The sequence below is a fragment of the Furipterus horrens genome, unplaced genomic scaffold (assembly GCF_987537825.1).
Source record: "Furipterus horrens unplaced genomic scaffold, mFurHor1.1.pri manual_scaffold_9, whole genome shotgun sequence".
Classification (NCBI taxonomy): Eukaryota; Metazoa; Chordata; class Mammalia; order Chiroptera; family Furipteridae; genus Furipterus; species Furipterus horrens.
This window is the reverse complement of record NW_028327179.1, coordinates 33,107,165-33,128,984: the sequence shown is the minus strand read 5'-3', so window position 1 is coordinate 33,128,984 and position 21,820 is coordinate 33,107,165. Positions and strand designations below refer to the sequence as shown.

Here is a 21,820-nt window from a genome sequence, read left to right as displayed (position 1 = left end):
GCAAATCTAAATAAAATTGGCCTATTCTTTTTTTTTTTTTTTGCTATGTCTGCTGGAATAAATGTTGTCCTTCAAATCTCACCTTCTTTGATTTTCTTGTAACCTTCTTTTTAAAACTTCTCATTAGTGCCTTGTGACTTAAATAGCATATTTTACATTCTACCTTATATTTTACTTGAAATGAGAGGCTGGGTCTTATAAAATATCCTTGGCATTATCTTCTATACTGACTTGCACATAGCACAGTTAAGGGAGGCTGACATGATCCATTTTATTACACACTTGGACAAGACTTTCATAGATATAAACCATGCTAAAATGTGTACATTGTTTGAAAAGAAATTATCTTAATTTTACAATTATAAAACTATTTGCTTCTCATTTTGGAAAGAAGAAAATAAAATTCAACCTTTATCCCAATATCCAGGGACAACCACTGTTAACATATTGCTTTGTTTATGGATATATGTAAGTAATGGTAATATGTAAACATAGTGTGCATATATTATTCATTCTTATCCAAATAAAGAATGCTGGATAAAACAAATTATCTCCAGGTAAATACTGTACAAGTGGCACCATAATAATAATAATAATAATGGTGTGTTTGTATTTACCATGTGCCAGACAACATGTGCTTTACGTACATAATTAACTACATGCTTTGCATATGGTAGAACAGATTTAATGCTTACAATAATTCTATGATATAGATTCAATTATTATCCTCCCCATTTACAGATGGGGAAACCAAGAGATAGACAGCTAATTTGGGGCAATGCGGCCAAGTTTCAAAGCTACACAGCTTGCTTCCAGAGTCATACACTTCCATGCAAACTCTATCACTTCTCTACACATAATACATTGAATTACAAACTTAACTTTAAATAATAGATTAAAAGTGTGGGTGACAAAGTAAATGGACTGTTGCCATTAATTAAGTTAGCATTTAAAACATTACCATATTATTAAAAGTGGTAAGTAAAAATTTACCTTTTTAGTTATATGCCATTGTGTTACTATTAAAATGTAATGCAGAAAGTTTATTTTCTACCTTATTAATAACTTGATGATAATGATTTACCTGTATTTAGTGTCATGACTTATATTTTAATCCAACAGGTATCTTTTATAAATTATCACAAAATTTGGTAAATTAAATTGATGCTAGATATGTAAGGAGAAGACTGTACTATTACTAATAAACACAGTTTCTTACTGTATTTGGAATATGATTTTTCCAAATAAATATTTCATTGGCAAAATGCAACTTTGAGGATTTTGTTGTAATACTTAAAATTTGTATATGAAAATTTGAAAAAAGGTAATCTAAGATTCAAGATACTGTACAAACAATTCATTTTATGGTGAAGAGCAGTACTTCATTTATTTGTGCGTAAATAAATCAGAAATGGTATTTTAAAGAGGATGAAAATAAAGGAATCTATTGAAAAGTTGGCAACTTAATCTTAAGGCATGCAGAGTTACATATTATATTTCTGGAGCTGAACTTATTTCAGGGACATTAAAAATATCAAAAAAAAAAAAAAAGCTAAAATAATTTGCTGAGCCTGGAGTAGAGTAACTGGTGATTGTTTTTAGTAAGCTATAAAAGACAGTAGAGGTTTTGTTAGATAGTTTAAATGCACAAGTTTGAACTGAAAGGTAATCTGTGCCCTTTCAGAAACTAACAAAATAAAACACCAGAAATGTCTCTGCTTGAAAAAGTTCCTTGCGGCATCGAGCAGAAGTTAAATAGGATTCTCTTCTTAGTGAGTGACGCTAGGTCCTGTCACAAGCTGGGAAAATATTAAAAGTTACAACGACGGAAACTCGATAAATAAGGTTTTTCACTCTTTAATTAAATAAAATGTGAGGCCAAGTTGCAAAAAATTTCTTGTTAAAGTCTAATTTGTAGCAATACTGACACCTGGTGGTAGTAGAATTTATATCATGCTGCCTCCAAGAAAATGTCACTGAAGTCTCTAATTCTAACTAGAGAAATGTTTGACTAAACCGATGACATTTGATGACACCTCCAAGGTAACATTCTCCTTTACTATGAACAAAAGTGATTAGAAGCCCTGAATAAAGAGAGTTATGGACTGAGGCGTTCTGGATTTTGCATTTTTTATCCTAATAGTTCATAGAAGTTAACATTTATTGAATATCTTTTATTATTCCAGACCACGTTGTAAGCACTTTGTATACAACTGGCTCCTCCATTACTTAAAATAACCATAAAAATATAGTATTGCTATTTGCTGTCATAAATAAGGAAAAGGGCTTAATAGCTTTCCCAGAATTATTAGAAAGTAAAAGAACAGGGATAATCTGATCCCAGAGGCCACGCTCTTAACTACTCTTCTATATTTTCCTACTGGAATATATTTATTCTTTTTTCTAACTTTTTTTTTTTGCATTATCAGTCTTCTTTCTTTTCTCTTAGTGAGAGTCATAGTTATGTATTGAATTACAAGTCTAAGTATAGGCTATATTCATTCAGAATCATGTAATGAATCTCCATCTAACCATCATTCAGCTTAAAAAATAATCAATTTCTAGCCCAGATTCTTCAAATATATCTCCAATGTATCTCCCTTCATTCCTAGTACTTTGATGTAGCACATTATTTTACCAGTAATCATTTTAGGTTTCCCCTAAAAGATTAAAATGCTTTTATTTTTAAAGCATAAGCACAGCACCACTATGACATCTAAAAAATGAACGCAAATCCACTGATATTGAGCATCCAAGCAAAATTCAAGTTTTTCAGTTATCTCCTCAAGTCATAATAATTTTGTTCTGTTTTTTTTTTTTTTTCTTTACTGCTTGTTTGTTTGATTTGGGCTAGTTATTCTCATTTAGCCCCAAATTTCCCCTGACCTGAATATTAACTTTTTTCCCACATTTTTTCCCAACAAGGTATAAAAGTTTCTGAAGCAAGATCCCTAATGGCTGTAGTCTTTTGACTACTTTAACCATTATTTTATTTAAAGTGAAATTTTGCCACTGGGTGGCAGTGCGTTAGTTATGATTTTATCCCAGTTTATAAACTGAGACACAAAGATAAATTTGCAGGTAATGGTTCCATCAGTGTTCAATTTTATTGTGTTTTTTTTTTTTTTTTTCTCATGGAAGTGACAGTAGAATTGTCTTACTCAATTTCTCACAGTTTTGGAAATGAAATTAGCCTATTTTTATGTTGATACTTCTCTCTCTCCACAGAGATGCATATGATTCTTTCTCAAAAGACATGTTCGAGTGCCTGCTTATGTTGAATTCATTAACATTACTTCTTTGTGACACCAAAATACTTATAACATAGCCCTAGATTTTGAGAAAGTTACAAATAATTGGCTAGAAAAGATACAGACCTAAAAGAAAACAGTACTAAACACCAATGATCAGTCCTAACAGTTCCTCTTGTGGGAAATTAAAGATCCCTGAAATTTGAAGACATCTCTGCAGATTGCTCAGGGCAACTAAGATCAGTTCTCATCCTTGACAATAGCAGAGTTCTTAATAAAAAGGAGAGGAAGGTGTGGTTTGGATGGGTGAACAGCGTAAAAACTACTGGAATTCTCTTTAATGCGTTCATGAATGACCTTCCAGAGTTTTCTGATAGGAAAATATTATTTCATGTGTAAGTGACTCAAGTTATATATAGAACCATCCAAAAATCTATTCTTAGGTAGATAATTTTGAATGTATAACAAAATTTTACTGCACATGAATATCTATGGAATGTGCAGAGATCTGTTACTCAGTTTCTAAAATTTGGGAAGGTAACATGTTGTGGGAAATTAAAACCTAAACTCTCTGACTTTTATGTTTCCAGGTACTAAAGAATGTGCAGTCCTGGCTGTTGTGGCTCAATGGCCTGCGAGCCAAGTGTCACTGGTTCGATTCCCAGTCAGGGCACATGACTAGGTTGCACGTCAGGTCCCCAGTTGGGGGCGTGAGTGATAGGCAACCACACAGTGATGTTTCTTTCCCTCTCTCTCCTTTCCCCTCTCTCTAATAAAATAAACAAACAAAAAATAAATAATTTTAAAAAAGAATGTGCTGACTTTTGAAAAAGCTACTTGAATAACATATGAGTACACAAATGAATTAACTAAAAATTCACTATAGTAATGATTTCATCATATAACCAGTAACTGTAGTTTGAAATACTCTATAAATTAATAATGAAGTAAAACTGGTTTTGAATTATGCCAGAATAAAAAAATAAGAATAAAGAAATTTCTTTACTTAGGTAGAAAAAGTAATATTTGCAGATGCTATAATGTTAGCTAAATAGTTTAACTTCCATTTTATCTCCTTCAGGAAAGGGAACAATTGTCAAGGTGAAAATAACAAACATAAATAGAAATTACTTAAAGCTTGAGATAAATGAGAAAATAATAATAGTTATTCATATGCATTCAAGCTCATAAAACCACATGAGTTACATTTCAGAACAATGAGAGAACAGGCAGTGGGAAATGAGGCGGTATCTTTGGGGAACTCTTTTTTTACAGAAACTTTAACACACACTGTATGTTAGAAACTTGGGAATACTGGCAGAGCTACAGAAATTCCTTAGAAAACAATATATATTTGAAAAGCAAAAACAAAATCCATGAATGATTTTAAGATAATTGAAAGGAAAAATGGCCATTTTATTATACTTTCATAAAACTAAGTACTGGGAAACCTGCAGTAGACCACAACAGGGAAGCAACGTTTTTAAAAAGGGACATGAGCACAGACTTAGCAATTTTGAATTAATTACTGAGACAAATCCTAACAATGAAGAGTCTCCAAAAATGAATACCTAAGGTTCAAAGTTAAAAATCATAACACAGAAAACTGGGTCCATAAAGCCCCGTCCTCTCTAATTCTCATAATTTTCCATAGAGTGCTTGTCTTTAGCACCTCTGTGTTATGACACTTAAAAATGTTCTTTCATTTGTCTTTTACATATAACATGGGCTTATAGTGCAGCACCATATGAAGAAATTCATCAATGACTCATTCCCCTCGACTTGAAGCATGGAATCTCAGTATTATTTCCTATGTGTCAGGGAGCCTCTGTTCTATGAAATCTCTGACACAGAACAGAGCCACAGACAAAAATTACAAAGCTAGTAAGATATTCCTTTATTTCCCCCTGTCCTTTCTCTTATCCCAGCCCTTACTAGTCCTCATACTGAGAGCCATCCCCATCCAAGCCAAACACACAGAGCTATTATAGTTTTCCAGCCAACATACCCTTGTTGAAATTGACCTCCTCTCTTTGTTCTGTGAAATCAGGGGTCAAATAACTGATATGGAGCTAATCCATGCTTATCAGAGTATCTCCTTCTGCTAGGAATTTATCAACATCTGGTGTCACTGGCAGAGTGAGTGGTCCATTCAGAACCTTAATCTTGAGAAGTTTATATGATCTCTTCTCATCCTGAAGTTACTTAGGCGGAACTTATTGGTCATTTTTCTATCCAGCCTTTCAGTAAAATCCAGGAAGTTTGCTTTAAAAAAAGGGAAGAATTTCTTAAGCAAAAACGCTTTGTAATTTTTTTTTAGAAGTTTGGATAGATATATGTGTATGTGAAGAGAAAGCTTTTAAATCTTTTAAAATAATTTACTATTTAAGAAGTGTCACACAGAAGAGGTATAAGATTTTAGGATTAAATTGGAAAATGGTTCTCTCTAATAACTCCAGTAACTAAAACAAAAACTCTTTATTGATTAATTAAATATAAATTTTCTGGTGTTGAGATGAGTGAGAGAGAGCTGTGTCTAGTGAGGAAAAAGCCGGAAGAAATAGGGTACATATAGATGTCCTCAAACCCATTTTTAGGTTTAAATCAGCTGTGATGTGCCCAATAATGGTAAACTATAACAATGTGCACCTCTCAGTGTGACCACATAATCAACTCTCAGAATTTAATTATTTTTAAAATACTGTGTATATGGTCTTATACAGTAAAAAAAGAAAACTCATTTTCATAAATTATGTTTTCTTTGATAAAAAATAATTATCTAGAATATAAAAAGAAGATGAGTCAAACTCCTATTTGTGGATTCTAAACTTTTTTAAAAAATTATTTGTTTGTTTCTTTATTTTATTTTATTTTATTAGAGAGCTGGAAAGGAGAAAGAGAGGGAAAGAAACATCACTGTGTGGTTGCCTCTCACTCGTGCCCCCAACTGGAGACTTGACGTGCAACCTAGTAAAGTGCCCTGACTGGGAATCGAACCAGCGACACTTGGCTCGCAGGCTGATGCTCAATCCACTGAGCCACAGCAGCCAGGGCATGGATTCTAAACTTTTAATGACATGAGAAGTCTTCATGGAATCTGTGGGTATCCCTTGATTTATCTGAGTCCTGAAAAAAATAAGGCATTATAGAAGCATATAGATTCATGATAATTGTGATGCCCGCTACCCCAAGATGCTTTCAGAGAAACTTCCCTGCTCACAGTCCAGCTAAACTGGACAGGGACAGTCCTGGTAAGACGAGTGGCATCACCTTCCAGATTCAATTTGGTTGGTTCAGACTTGGACCCTGATCCAAGGACAGTAGTACTTGTCTTAGCATTGATTCTAGTAGATAGCCTGATAATGACAAAGCATAATCAGATTCACTCTAGAATACCTTGAATTGAGAGAAATATAACAAATCACAGATACTAATATGAATTAAGAATAATGGATAGTTTGAGAGAAATCATGAGATAAATTCAAGGCCCAGAGTATGTTGTATATATAATGAAGTAAGAATTATGTATAAGCAGAAGCACTAATGAGAAAAATGTGAGAGAAAAGACATACAGAGAAGGCAAACAACAAATGTCTGTAGTGAGGGGAGGGAAGTAGATGCGCAGAGAGAGCTTGGCTCACAGTGCTGGATGAGCTCTAGAGAAGGTTCCAAAGATAATGACTGTTGAGCTCTAAAGAGCTGCCTTTGACTCAGCCAGTCTCAGCTTCTATTTTTGGATTTCCAAGACAGGATTTCTTCTTTATCATTCCACATGTCTCCTGTTATATTAGGTGTCCAAATGTGAATCAGTTTCTTTTAATAAAAAGAGTATAAATAAAAGAGTGAGTTATAATTTTAATATTTTAAATGCCTTTAGAAGTTTCTCCTAACAAAGACTTTATATTGACATGAATATATTTTTTAGGCTTCTTTTAGGAGCATTAACATGCTCTAAACTGGTAGGCCACAAAATCTGGTCCATAAACATGTTGTATCAGAGTTTTTCATGGATGTTTGCGATATAGATTCTTGGGTTCCATCCCTAGAGCCTATATACAACATGTCTAGAAAGAGCCTGGGAATCAACAATTTAAAAATATTTTTAATTGTGACTTTGATACACAATTATGTTTAGGAAAAAAATATGGACTTTAGATTTAGAAGGTAAAATTCAGGTCCAGATAAATAGCTTATTCTTTTGTCTCTCCAAGTTCAGATGTTCCCATCTTTAATATAGATAAAAATATCCTTTACCAGGGTTTTGAAGATCAGTGAGATAATATGCACAAAAAGTAAATCAATTCTGGAATAGAACATTAATTATATGATTATTGAAGTTCCTGAAGGCATTGGTGTTTCTTTACACCGACTTAATGGAATCTTAGATTGCCTGCTGTGCCACAGCGCCAGGAATTCCCAGTTCACAGCATCGTTACAAAAGGTTCCTATGCCAAAGTCTTTCAATGAATTAGAACCTATTTGGTTACTCATGTACAAATAGTAATAATAATAAAAGATTCTCTTTTCTTTACTTGAGACTTCTATTTTGTTTTGGGGGGTTTACTTTGTTTTCTTTGGGTGCATTTCTTTTTTTCTTCAATAGTATAAACACTACTTTTAACTCTATAACTCTTTATTAATGAAGGTGCAAAAGTTAATAATAGAAAAATAATTAAGAACAAACACATCTATAAAATGAAATATTATAAAACCATTAAAAATGCAAAATTTCTCTCCATGATTTAAATGAAAAGGTAGTACAAAGTATATACACAGCAGGATCCCCATATGAAATAAATCAACCCACTCACACACATACTTACATACGCATATGCAGTACTTCAAGTCCTGAAAGAATGTATGTGAAAATTTTACCTGTGATCATATTAGGCTCACTTCTTATATTTCTGAATTTCCCAAATTTTCTGCATTGACTATATATTATTTTACAATTTACAAATAATTATTAAAATTATTTTTAAATGTAAAAAAAGTTACTATATTAGAGAATATAATTGACCCAATGATATCAGACCTCAATATGAAGTGTCTTCCATGACTACCTATGTCATTCAGGCACTAGCATGAAAAGGACCTTCAGCGTGGACATGGGATATCAGGACTTGTGGGGCTCTCCTAAGCTGATGCAAAAGCTTATAGGTTTGTTCTATAATCTAAGGAGTCAGTTCCAACTGCACAATTATCCAGAACTCAGGATGTAAAAACTCTCTGTTTTTCCTAGCAGAGAGTTTTGTCTTGCCCCCTTGACCACCTGATCTATAACAAGTGAGGATGCCATAGCAATTTCTCTACTAGATGAGTCAAGTCAAGTGATACTGAAGTGTAAGTTGGGGCACCTATGCTTAGATCACTTCAGTCTATTAGTAAACCAAATATTAAATGAATAAAATAGAAAATAAATAATCTGACCAAATAATAAATAGTCCAAAGATTTGTGAAATATTTCTTAACTGACTTTCTAGGGACATATAGAGAAAGGTTACAGTATGTCATAGGTCATAGGTTGAACGTCATTTTTTGTTATGGCTTTCAGAGTCTACAGTTGCCATAAAAATAATAAAAAAGAAAACCAAACAGAGAGGATACTGGTATTAGAGACAGAAGAGCCAGGTTTCGATACTAATTTTACTATAATACCAGTTGTAGTTGAGTGACCTTAGCTAAAGCTTATTTTTTCAAGTGTAAAATTGGGATAATTCTACTGCCTACTTTACAGGGTATTCTGAAAATGAAGTAAATGATTGTATGTGAAAATATTTTGTAAAGTAAAAAAAAAAGAAGAAGAAAAAAAAAGAAGAAGAAAAAAAAAGATCACACACACACACACACACACACACACACACACACACAGTTTGGTTTTTTCATCCTGGCAACTTCTAATCTACTTTAATTACAAAACTTTTTCTTCCTCAAAACAAGACTATTCAAGATCCTTAAAGAGCAGAATCCATTCGAATTTAGAAATAGATTTCAAAATCTTCCCCTAGATCTTTACGTCACTTGCTGCCATCATACTCCAGATGACATTCTCAGTTGGAGAGAATTAAGACACTAGTTAAAGGGTTAAGACACCAGCTGAATGCTTTTCTGATGAGCCTTCATAGTCAGCAACCTCCCCCAACTCTCTCGGGGCATGTGTTTAACACTGCTGAGAGTTGAAAAATATTTCTTCATTTTGTAAAAAACGGAGACCCTGAATTACGTGTGCATATGTAACTGTACAGCATGGGGTTTGGCCACTTGTCGCCCTTAATTCACATGACCCAAAGATTTGTGTTGAACAAAGCAGGTTTTTATTAACAGGGTTCCAACTCTGGAGGGCTGAAAGAACTCCAGCTCTGAGCCCTCCTCTCCCACAAAACCCAAAACTTCTCTTGCTTCCCGAAAGGCGATAAACCAAAAAAACCGAACTCAGAAGTTCCCCTTTTCCTTATCTGTCCTTAAGCCAGCCACGCAAACAGATCTCCATCCTCTCTGGAGTGTGCACTGTGGTTTCAGAGTGGCCATCTTCTTGCAGCAGCTCTCTCGGGATCTGGGGTGCACTGCTTTCAGTCCCCATGTCGCAGTCCGGGACCCATGTGCCACCCTGCACGGGATCATAGTGTCCCAGAGGCTGGAGCCCAGTAAGGCATGCATCCCAGCATGGGACCCAGCCTCCAGGAGTGGGCTTCCAACAATGTGGGGCCCAAGCCTCTGGTAGGCCTGGCATCTGCCAGTCCCACCAATGCTCCCATCCACAGGGGGTGCAAGGGCCAGAAACTCAGAGCATCCAAGTGCACCTGCTACCAAAAGTCCCAAGCCAAAGCTCCATGAGCCAAGAGCCAAGAGGGAGCCTGCACCAAGCTCCAAAGCAAGAAAGCCCCAAACCAAGACAGCCTGCTTCTCCCTGCCTTTGCTTTAAAAGGGGCCCTCCCAAAACTCCACATGCACAGGAAGCCAGCGGGAGCATCCAGCTTTTTAACCTATGGCCAGGTCTGTCTTTGCTCCTTTTCCAGGCACGGGCAGAAGCCTCCACTCACCCTCCGTGGGGTGTCCAGCCCCGACAGCTCACAGGCGCTGTGTACCCTTTGTCACAAGCTGGTAGCCTCAAGGCTGTGTGCTACTAAGCTATTAAGCTCCAGGCCTGGCTGTACCCTTTGCAGCACCCTGCCTTTGTGCTGGCTTTCTGGACCTGGGATCTGGCCTGCCCTGTTACGTATGCACGCACATACACAGCTTCATTTGCACCTCAGCATTTATCAATCTAAATTAGTAGCAAATCAAAAGCAAAAATAAGACATTAACCTGTATATCTGGGTACATTGCCTTGACATGCCCTTTCAACATATATTTTTCTTTCAACAAAAATTGCACTCATGACTCACTTTGAAAAGCTGTTATTATATTGTTATATTATATTATATTTATTATATTGTTATACTATTATATTGTTCCAAGTCTTAGACTAACCAATGTGATTTTGCTTATCTGAAACAACATTCTCAATGACCTGGGAAGACATAACAGACCTATGCTGGTCAGCCAAACAAAGTCTTAGTATTTTATTCTCATTTTTGGCACTCCAACAGAAGTGCTAGTTATTAAAATATGCTACTACTATAATATTTTAAAGTATGTAGCCCTAGAAAAAGAGATATCCTGCCCATCCAACATGTCCTGGGGGTGGGAGATGGACAGGGAATTGCCAGAGAGAGCACACAAAATCCATCTAAAGTAAACAAAGCAAAACACAAGTCCATTGACCCCATGTCAAGAAAATAACGATATGAATATATTGGTCCTCCTTTTCTTTAATTCCTTTTGAGGCAGAGGAGTCTCCTGAGTGGTTGCTGGGATTTAGAGTTACTCAAGATGATTATAACTGAATGGCCAGAGGGATATGCTGCCATTATGTCTTTCACCACAAAGAAGTGCTGAGTTCCGTAAGGAATACTGAAGGTCATGTTTGCCATGAAGGTGGCAAAATAAGAGATGAAGAAGAGAAAGAACGTCAGCACTGTTCTTAAGGCATTTATATGGACTTCCATGCTCACACCTCTGAAGCCATGAGATCTGTTTTGCATCCAATGAGTGTGCTTGCAGAGAGAAACGAGTAACATACAAGTGCACGACACAAAGACGGCCAGAGGGAATACGAGTGCCAAGTTGACAAAAAGCACTTCATTGGTTTGTTTTATCTTGAATTTAGACGTCGTCAGCGTGGCATTCCTGAGGACACCATTCGCCACAGTTTGAGGGTAATCCAGTTCGATACACAGAGATGCAGTGGTCACGGAGGCCAGCAGGCTTCCCAGAAGCAGCCAAGGCATTAACTTGAGGATCCTGAATTACAGCCAAAGAAAATAGGCCTGGGTGAAGCCTATTAACTTGAAGCAGTAAAATACAGAAAGGCAGGTGGCAAACCAGAGACTGACAAAGCTAAAAAATATCCAAAAGAATAACAGCGTTGCACCATAAATTTTTGTCTGATAAAGGAGTGGGAAGAACACAGAGAAAAAACTTTGCACCATTAACACAATTTGGAGACCAAATCTAGAACCCCCTATACATATGAAAAGGAGTTGCATTGGTGTTAGTTTTCTGCTTTTGATCAATTCATTATAGCTGATGATTATAAGAAATCCATTTACTGTAATCCCTGTAATAAATTCTGCTGACATGATAATAGCGTGAGAAATAGCTGATAAAGAGGAGGTCATGTCTCCTACCACAAATCTTAGTTCTTCCTTGTAGATGGTGTTAAATACCTCCTCCAGATGATCTTGTAGATGGGAATATAGCCTGAAAAATCTGATTCACTGCCAACTCCTGGGTCATAAGTACAGTCCTACACTAGACTTTTCCCCCGAGGAAGAAAATCAGAGAGACTACTTTTTGAATCTGATGCCCTTCAGATGAAACTATGGGTATGCAAAACCAAAGATTTGAATGATGGTTTTGTCTTCTAATTATATCCTAGGAAAATGTTGCCATATTGGCATTTTTTCAGTTCTCACTCTTATACAATTTTGCCAAAAATATGATTATAGAGGTTTTACTTAGGTTACTATTATTTCTTTTCTTTGTTTTTTTTCCTAATGGCAAATGCCACATCCTTGGGGCAGACAACTATTTCCTATTATTGCCCTAAGTATACAACCTCCATATACTTTTTTCCTGATAATAATTCCAAGATCCTTTAATACATTCCCCGACACCTCAAGCCCACCAGACAATTTCTTCTCCACATTTCAAAATCATTTCCTGGGAACTAACTTTGTATAAGAATCTTGCCTTCTCCTAAGTGACTGTTTATAATTTCAAAGCCTTGGTAGAATTCTGATCTGAGGGTCAGCAAAACAGTGATAAAACCAGTACATAATTAATCCACATCTGACATCATCCAATGTTCAGGCTGAAGAGTATCATATCAAAAGTAGATGCTACAGAAACTTCTAACCACCAGCAGAGGGCATAATTATCTGTGTGTTAAAATGAGCTTACTCTATTTCAAAAACTTTAGTCACATCACAGGTCAAATGTAAATAAGTCATTACTACTTCATAAAGAAGACATGGTGCTCAAAGGGCTTATGGTTCAGTGGCAAGGTCATACTAAGCACTCAACAAATGCTAACTATTAATATTATTACATGTCTGTCTTCATACTGTGTTTACCCCAGCAAAAAAATAATGACTCTATTTAACAGTTTAAATATTTTCAGTAAGAATTAAAATTGAAAGGGCATTGAAAATAGATAAAACGCAAAGAACTAGACTTGACACGCATTGCCAACATCATTCATGGTGTTTAGCGCCTTCCAGAGTCATCCACAGAATGTATATTCACTAGCCCATGAAAGCCAATGTCAGTGCGTGCTAAAATCACCTAATGAGTAATTATTTTTATTATGATAGATGTCCACTGCTTTTGCTTGTACTGTCGCAAAGAATGTATGAATATGTCCAAAATATGTATGTCTTATTCTAGTATAACAATACAGATTTTTTAAAATTTCAAATATCGTTATCTGATGGGCAGTATTTGGGGAGACAATAATCATATTATCTTCTTCATTCCCCATAATTCCTTTTCTATGGTCCTTTCTCTCAATTTTCCATGGTAAACTAGGGCAATAAAAGATGATATGGAAATTCTTGATAAACAAAAAAATAAAGAAAATAAAAATAACAAATCGATTGTAACCAAGATTAATTTCTCTGACAATTATATTTTATAAAAAGCAGTTCATTAAAAAATTTAAATATTTATAACAGCTACCTCAGAATGCACATCTACATACTATGATACATAAATCTTTAAGAAAATATGAAATCACACAAAACATTTTATAAAGTTATTTTGAATCTGATTTCTTAGATTAAAAATTAATTTGTAATGGGGAATCTATACTCACTGAATGTCCAAGTGATTTACAATCTTTTTCCTGAGCCATTTTCAAACAATCTTTCATTTGTTACATTCACACAGCTGCAGTTGGCAGCGTGGTCTGTGCAGTATATAATTCTGCTGAAATTTGAATTTATCCAGAACTGACTTCATTCTGAAATCTGCATTTCAGCTCTTATTTGCATCCCTAAACACATCAGTTAATTGAAGAGAAAGCTTGAATTTTCCAAGATCTATTCTAAAGATGTAATTGATGTTCGGCCACAATTTAGCTGGTTTGTATTTGCATTTGTGATTTTCCTGTCACGTGGACTGTTTTGCATTTGGCCTTACTGAATCTAATTTTGGAAACAGCATTTTAGTGAAGAGCTCTTTCTCAGATCTGAGAAAAGTTAATTGAGACTAAGAGAATCTTGAAGTTAATAATTCTTAGGTTTCTTCATTGATCTAGAAAGGCATTGGCCAAACAGAGATTTTTTTTCAAATTAAACCATCTCTAAAAACTTTACTAAAAATAAATATTTTTAAAAACAAATAACAATATCTACCAAGAGACACTGTATATTTATAATCCATTGAGCAAATTTCAGTTTAGACATCGATATATATTCTTCTAAATGCTCACGTGAACCTTGAAAATGGGCATTCTTCCAATGGAGATTTTTGTTTGTTTTGCTTTTGTTTTGAATAACATGGTAAGAGTCATCTAGTTCTAAAACGACGTTCATATATTGCTATACAAATTAGGATGAACTTTAAATATTGATATTAGTTCCAGGTGTTTCCTGTGCACAGAGATTAGCTTATTTAGTTCTTATTGATTATAACTGCACAAATGTCTGAATTTTGAAAACAAGCACATTGAATTGCTATTACTTTCCAGTGCTTTGGTGATTTGTGAATCGCTAAGAAAATTGAAGCTTGTTTTCATTCTTTAGTTGAAAATATTTTTGTTTTCAATTTTTACTACCCTTGCTTTGGTATTGAAGTTTTGCAGAGATATTTGGCTCTAAAGACTGAATCCATTTTGGGGCTTAATTAATCCATTGAATTAGCTTATTTCTATAAAAAACACTGAAAAAATTTTTTTGGCCTTCTGTAGAGAACTGACTCAAAATTTCACTTACAATCTGTCTTGTTGTCATTATATGGTAATTGGAAGTGTAAAGAGGAGTCTATGTAGCTTTAAAAGACCTCTTTTCACACATTGGCAGTGTTTGGGCCATTCTCTGAAACAAGTACGGAAGATAATAGGAGAAAGGCAAATTTGGGGGAAGAATGTTTTCTTTTATAAAATTGAATAAGTATTAAATAACGTAACAGACACAGACAGAAGAATAAAGGCTTAGTTCAAAAGTCAGAGAGAAGTGTTTAGAATGGTGTAGTAATGAAAGTAAAATATACATCCTATGTATTACACCTCTATACTGAAAAGGATTATAGCCGCCTTCAGAGGTCTAGTATTCCTTAGTACACATGTACAAAATCAGGAAAAGTGGTTGACAGCAGGAAATAATGTAGTAGCATAGATGTACTCCCTCAATTAAGACTTTCTAAAATATTTATAAGATAATAAGTAAACTGGGTATTTAAATGATACAATCTTTACCAAAATACTGAGTGCAAAAAGCTCATTTAAATTTAAAAAAACTTCTAGTATTTGTAGAAAAGTTATCTCTGTTGTCAAGATAGAAAACTATAGTCTTGATATGTTTGATAACTTCCCTAAATTTAACCAGACAATCCATGACAAAAGTAGAAATGAGCTTGGAAGTCCATATATTAAAATTGATAATTTTTAAGTGCGCTAACAGTTTCTCCATAGTTGATCTACTTAATTTGCTGAGATATAAAACAAATTTAACTCCAAATCATGGTTTAGAACACATATAAGAAAAAGTCAGGAAAGACTGCTATTTGGCCCGTTTGGGAGGCCAAATTATTGCAATACATTTGAATAAACACACAATGTTTAGATATTTTGCCAGTGATCTGTCCCTTCTTCAATGTGCTTATATTCATTTTATCAATATGAATTCCATATATGAAGAGACCAAATTACAGGGTAAGACCCTTTAGATTTCTATCACTGCTCTGGACTCACAATGAAAAGAGAGCAATTTGACAGAGATGGTACATTCATACTACTTTTCTGATCTGTAAAAGATAAATTTTTAAAAGGAAAGATTTGTTGCAGCTAGAAACCAATCAGCAAGCATTTAAAACTCCAACACCTCATTTATCTTCTTTAGCATTAGTATGGTAGTTTGGGCTGCCTCTAATTCAAGATCGCTCTGTCGGTCTGTTCAGTTACCACGTGAACCGCCGACGGAGACCCGTGGTGGTGGTGGGGGAGGCGGCGGTAGCATTAAGTGAGAAAGGAAAAAAGACAACGAGGGGAAGGGGGTGTCAGGGTTGGACGACGCTGTGACACCCGAGGCCTGGTGGCGGCGGTGGATCGGGGCAATCAAGGCTGAAGCAGCCAGGGAACGGCGGCGGTCGGACAAACACACTGACCGAGCCGGGCGGTGGCGGGAGCAGCGGGAGGAGCCGGAACGATGCCGGCCGTGAGCCTCCCGCCCAAGGAGAACGCTCCCTTCAAGCGGATCTTAGTAAGTGGGAAGCTCCGGGCAAGCAATGGGAAAGATTCCGCCGGTGCATGGGCCTGTCACCCTTAACCTCGGCCCGACGGGCACCGAGCCACCTCGGCCCGGGACCCCGCCTTCCTACTCCTAGTCAGGCCGAACGAACTCTCTCGTCCCCTCCTTGAGGTTCCCGCTTCAGCCCGTGCGCGGGGGACCCGAGGCTTCCTCCTCCCGTCCTCTTGCTTCGGAGGCCGTGATTCCGGACTAGGCCCTGGTCTCCCAGCTTCTAGTTCGCCGGTTTCTATACGCCCCACGGAGCGAAGGGAGGCGAGGCCCGGCCTCTAGGAGAGAAGCCGGCAGTACGGGCAGGAGCCACGGCCCGGGTGGTGCGGGAACCCTGCCGGCACCCTTGGAAGGAACAGGTGGCGCGGATGCAGCGCAGCTCATTCATTGCCCGAGCGCGGCTCTCCCCGCGTGGTCTGTCCCTCCCTCTTCCTCTCCTCTCGGGATTCACCTGTCCCCGCCCGGAGTCACTGAATGACCCGAAAGGAGGGAAAGGCAGGAAGGAGTTCGGAAGAGAGAAGGAAGCTTTCTTAACGACTACTTCCTTTAGGTCAGGTGCATCCTGGAGTCTTCAGCTCCTCGGCCCCTCTCTCCCTCCACTTAGAGCAGGGAAAAGGACATTTATTTCTTAGTTTCGGAGCGGGAAACGGCCCCACCCCGTTATCCTCCCGTGGAGGTGGGGCGCGTTGCTTGGGGGCGGTCCGGTAGGAAGTGAAAAGTTAAGCGCTTTTAGTTGAGATGTTCTAGACCCGGATTTTTCTTACAGATCCAAGTGCATGAACACCGATGGAAAAATGTAGCAGCAGAGAAAGAGAATATAAGAACTTCTGAGATGGATCTTTGACGCTCACTCAAACCCACTTACGCATTTCGAATGTGTGCGGTCTTTCTTTCTTTCTTTCTTTCTTTCTTTCTTTCTTTCTTTCTTTCTTTCTTTCTTTCTTTCTTTCTTTCTTTCTTTTCTTGGAATCGTAAATGCAATATTCGGAGAGACTGTGGTACTGTAAAGGCAATGATGTTTGGAGGGACTGTTTATATTGTAAAATAGCTGGTGTCGCCTTGGCGCTATAATTAACACACCGGAGCACATTTGTTGTTTGGCACTTAGTGTGTGGGTTGCCTCTTTCAGGCAAACGTTTCTTCTGAAAGAATTAACAGTGTTTGCCCAACTTAAGACTTAACGTTTGGAGTGTGTTTATCAAAGTGTTTGCTTTTTTCTCTTGCTGTTTAAATTTATTCAGTTGTTTGGAAAGTAGAGCAACTCTGGGGATCCAGTTTTTCTAGAAATAAGAAAGCAATTCATGTTGAACTACCTTCGAGTTTACGAAAATACTCATATGCCGTACAGATTTAGTCGATTCATGTTGAAAAGCATCAGAAAGTGACGTCCGATACCATGTAGCTCTCAACTTCCTTGAAACCCTTATTGCCATTTTTTAAAGACTAATTGGAGCGTAGGTGGGACTATAGTATAGTTTTGCCAGAACAGTTTATTTATTTTTAAACTGCTTAAGAGACTAATTGGTGTGTAGGTTCAACTATAACATAGTTTAAGAGTAGCAATTTGTATTTAACCACCCCCAAATCTCTATTTTGAAAAACTTTAAGCTGAGGCAAGAGTACAAAAAGCACTCATAAACCCTGTACCTAGATTTAATATTTAACATTTTGCTAGATTTGCTTTCTTTCTCCCCATATATATAAAAGAGTTCAAAGTGAGTTGCAGACATAATACTTCATGCCCCTGGCTGGTTTGGCTCAGTGGATTGAGCGTCGGCCTGCGAGCTAAGTGTCGCTGGTTCGATCTTCCAGTCAGGGCACATCAGAGAAGGAAAACTCTGACTCCAAAAAACCTCCGCTGCCTTGCGGCATACCTCTTCAGGGGAAAGGCTAAGGGAGTAAACCCCGACAGAAAATCTGGAGCCAGAGTCCCTAAGGCGGTTTGACGTTGTAGTCAACACCGGCAACTCCTGCGGCGCACCTGAAGCCAAGCTGTATTGACTCCGTCTTTCCCTTGGACCCTTCAGCTGCGAAGAGAGGGGGGGTCTGCTGCATGGGCAACAGCAGACCCTCCATATTACCCTGCCCAGGCTCCGTAGCTTCAGCTTCACTGGAGAGGACACTCCAGCGTCATTGCAAGATGTCGATTCAACACGGGAGGAGACAAATACCGGGTCACTCCTGAGTCGGACTCCACAGCCATTCTCGGCGGTGCAGATAGACTCTTAAGAAGCTACACCATCGTCTCTCGAGACGGACGGCTGCCGACGAATTCAAGATAAATTTCCGTCCTTTGATTCTCTATGTCCTTTGTTTGGAGAGATTTCAAAAGCTTAATTAAATGGTATTTTTTTCCTTGTCTGAGATTTAACTGATGTTACCCTGAGACATTTGTAGAAAGTAAAAAAGCTCTGTGCTCAATTTCAGTGATACTGACATTTCAGAAGAAATCCTGATGAATTGAAGTGGCAATATATGAATCTTTCAGAAGGTCATATGAAGCAATTCATCTACAAGTGGAGAAAAAAGAGTACAACCCTCCCTTGATTTACATATGGATGTGGTCAGGTGGGCCTTCTGTGTTAACTCAGAGAAAAAAGCATTATGTTCACAGCAGTGTGTGTAAACTAAGCTTTCGCAAAAGGTATCTGCATAAAAAATTCCAACACTTTGAGGAGACATATTTCTTCTGAACCTGAAATATCAAGCTAGAATACTGACTGTGACATCTAAAAACTAGTGAATAAAGTAAAAATTCTTCCTCTTCCATACCTGTAACTGTTGTATCAAATCACTCAATAGTTGTTGATCAGATAAATATGACTGAAATTAAGAAGTGATCCTATTTTTTCTAAGAAGCTTAAGAATACACATTATATTTTTCTAAATTTAAAACTATCATAAGTTGAAAATTATTTATTTTTTAGTTTTTCTCTTTTTTGCTCAATCCCTCTGCCCCCCATGACCTAACAACCACCCCAACAGCTGTCAGCCTGCTAGCTATCTGTGAGTCTGTCTCATCTTATATTACTATCGTATACTTATGATAATTAATGAACCAATATTAATATATTATTAACTAAAATCCATACTTCATTCTGAAAAAATAAAAATAATATGTTAAAAAGGCAGTTTACATGAAGATTTCCATAGAGATTTGAAAAACAATTGGTTTTCAGTTTTTTCCATCTTGATTCACTTATATGGAGGAAAACTGGTTCTTTGCCTGTTGTAAACTCATGAACTGCTATTCATCCATCAAAAATGGAAGGGAGAGTAAGATCCAGCAAGGAGCCCGAGAGCAAGAGCGCAGCCCCAGAGCTCGAGCCGCCTCGGCCGCGAGACCCCACCCCGGTCGCCGCCACCGCCTCCTGCGCTTCGAGATCTGCACCGGCCTCCCCGAGAGCGCGCCCAGCCCGCCGCGACCACCAGCCGCGCTAACCGCCAACCACCAGCCAACCAACCGCCACCGAGGTGCCCGAGTGAGAGCAAAGGAGGCGGCATGAGCGAGGCCACCGCCGCCGCCGCGGCCCCCCAGGACCCCGCGCCCAAGAGCCCGGTGGGCGGCGGCGCGCCCCAGGCCGCTGCCACTGCGCCCGCTGCCCTCGTCGCACGAAACCCCGGTGGGGACGCGACCCCCGCAGCCCCAGGCTCTTCAGCCCCCGCTGGCAGTGAAGACGCGGAAAAAAAAGTTCTCGCCACCAAACTCCTTGGCACTGTCAAATGGTTAACGTCAGAAATGGATATGGATTTATTAACTGAAATGATACCAAAGAAGATGTATTTGTACATCAGACCGCCATCAAGAAGAATAACCCACGGAAATACCTGCGCAGCGTAGGAGACGGAGAAACTGTTGGGTTTGATGTGGTTGAAAGAGAGAAGGTTGCTGAGGCGCCAATGTGACTGGCCCAGATGGAGTTCCTGTAGAAGGCAGTCGCTATGCTGCCGATGGGCGCCGTTACCGACGTGGTCACTACAGCAGACGCCGTGGGCCTCCCCGTAATGCCGGGGAGATTGGAGAGATGAAGGATGGCGTCCCAGAGGGAGCACTTCAAGGTCCAGTCCACCGAAATCCAACTTACCGTCCCAGGTACTGTAGGGGACATCCTCTCCTGCGACCCACCCCAGCTGTGGGAGAGGCTGAAGATAAAAGAGAATCAACAAGTGGCCACTGGTCCAAAGCAGCCATCTGTTCGCCGTGGATATTGGCACCCGTAGACCTATCAGCGTCGTTCCCACCCTCCGAATGCTCCTTCACAAGATGGCAGAGAGCCCAAGGCAGGTGAAGTGCCATCTGAGAACCCTGTTCCGGCCACCGAGCAGAGCAGTGCTGAGTGACACCAGGCTCCCCAGGCACCTTCACCATCAGCAGGTTACCTAAAGAATTAATGACCATTCAAAAAATAAAACAAAAAGCAGACCACAAACTTACCAACACCAAAGAAACATCCAAGCAATAAAGTGGAAGACTAATAAACAAGATGTGGATGTTAGAATGTTTACAGCTATTCTTTACAAAACAAACAAGTACAAAAGGAGAATGTCAGTCAATGTTTCCAGCAATTTGCCTGCACAGAAGACAAGGGAGCAGCCTCCCCAGTTTCAGCACCCACTAGGTGGGTACTGCGTCATAGCGGCCGGGCCTTAGCACGATGCAGCCGTGCCGCACCAGTGCGGTTTGCACAGCCATGCTGTATGACCCTCGAGCTGTTTGCACTACATGAACTTTCCTTCTTCACTGCACCTCAAACTGGGGGTTTCTGTTGGCGTTTCAATTGACGCCAGGGACCTCCGGTTGACATTCCATGGAGCCCAAGGTGGGACTCTGAAGCCAGGACTGGATCTCCTGACACCGCCCTGAACCGAACTCCTCGGAGGAGCCTGAACAATCCCAGTTGTCTTCCTGGAAGCAGCTAAGCAACGCGGGAGCTGGAACTGTGACTCTGAATTCAACTTGAGACTGATTGACCCTTCACGACATCCTGTTAATTAGGTTTTAGTATCATTATCTCTCAATTTAGAGGGGTTCAATGTCACTTTTAAGGTCAGACAGCCTTTGACTGGGAAAGCCCGGGGTGAAGCCCTAATTGTCGAAAGCTGGCGCCTGTGCTCCCCCTCTGCTTAAGCCCGGTTTTCAGCTTCACACAAGCCCTCCCTATTTGTAGGTGCAAAGGCAGGAGGGAGCTCTTGGAATGGTGGTTGTTTAGAAGCCTTCAGTCTTGGGTAGAGGTGCAATGAGTGGATCAGAGTCTAGAGTGTGAGAGTGTGAGGCTTTCAAGGGCAGAATTAACAGTGATGGAAATACTGAGTGTGTGATTCAGAATTATGGCAATTAGGATACAGTTATGGCAGGTACTGAGGGACTCCAATCCCATGTGGCTGGGACGCTTCTGATGGCCTGAACATCTGTGCCAGGGATCATGCTGGAGCACTGAGAGACTTCATCCCCGCAAGACCCACCACCATGTTTGCTAGAAGAACAGGTTTTGATGTCAACTTTTAAGGATG

The 21,820-nt window shown here is 38.7% G+C and overlaps 1 protein-coding gene and 2 pseudogenes across 2 annotated transcripts in view; 2 read left to right on the top strand and 1 right to left on the bottom strand.

The window, feature by feature from the left end:
• The window catches only part of GATAD1 (GATA zinc finger domain containing 1), a 484,957-nt gene that overhangs the window by 87,045 nt on the left and 376,092 nt on the right, over positions 1 to 21,820 (top strand). The window lies entirely within an intron of this gene.
• Positions 11,063 to 11,971, bottom strand: LOC150001562 (taste receptor type 2 member 2-like; annotated as a pseudogene).
• LOC150001561 (Y-box-binding protein 3 pseudogene) lies at positions 19,812 to 20,781 on the top strand (annotated as a pseudogene).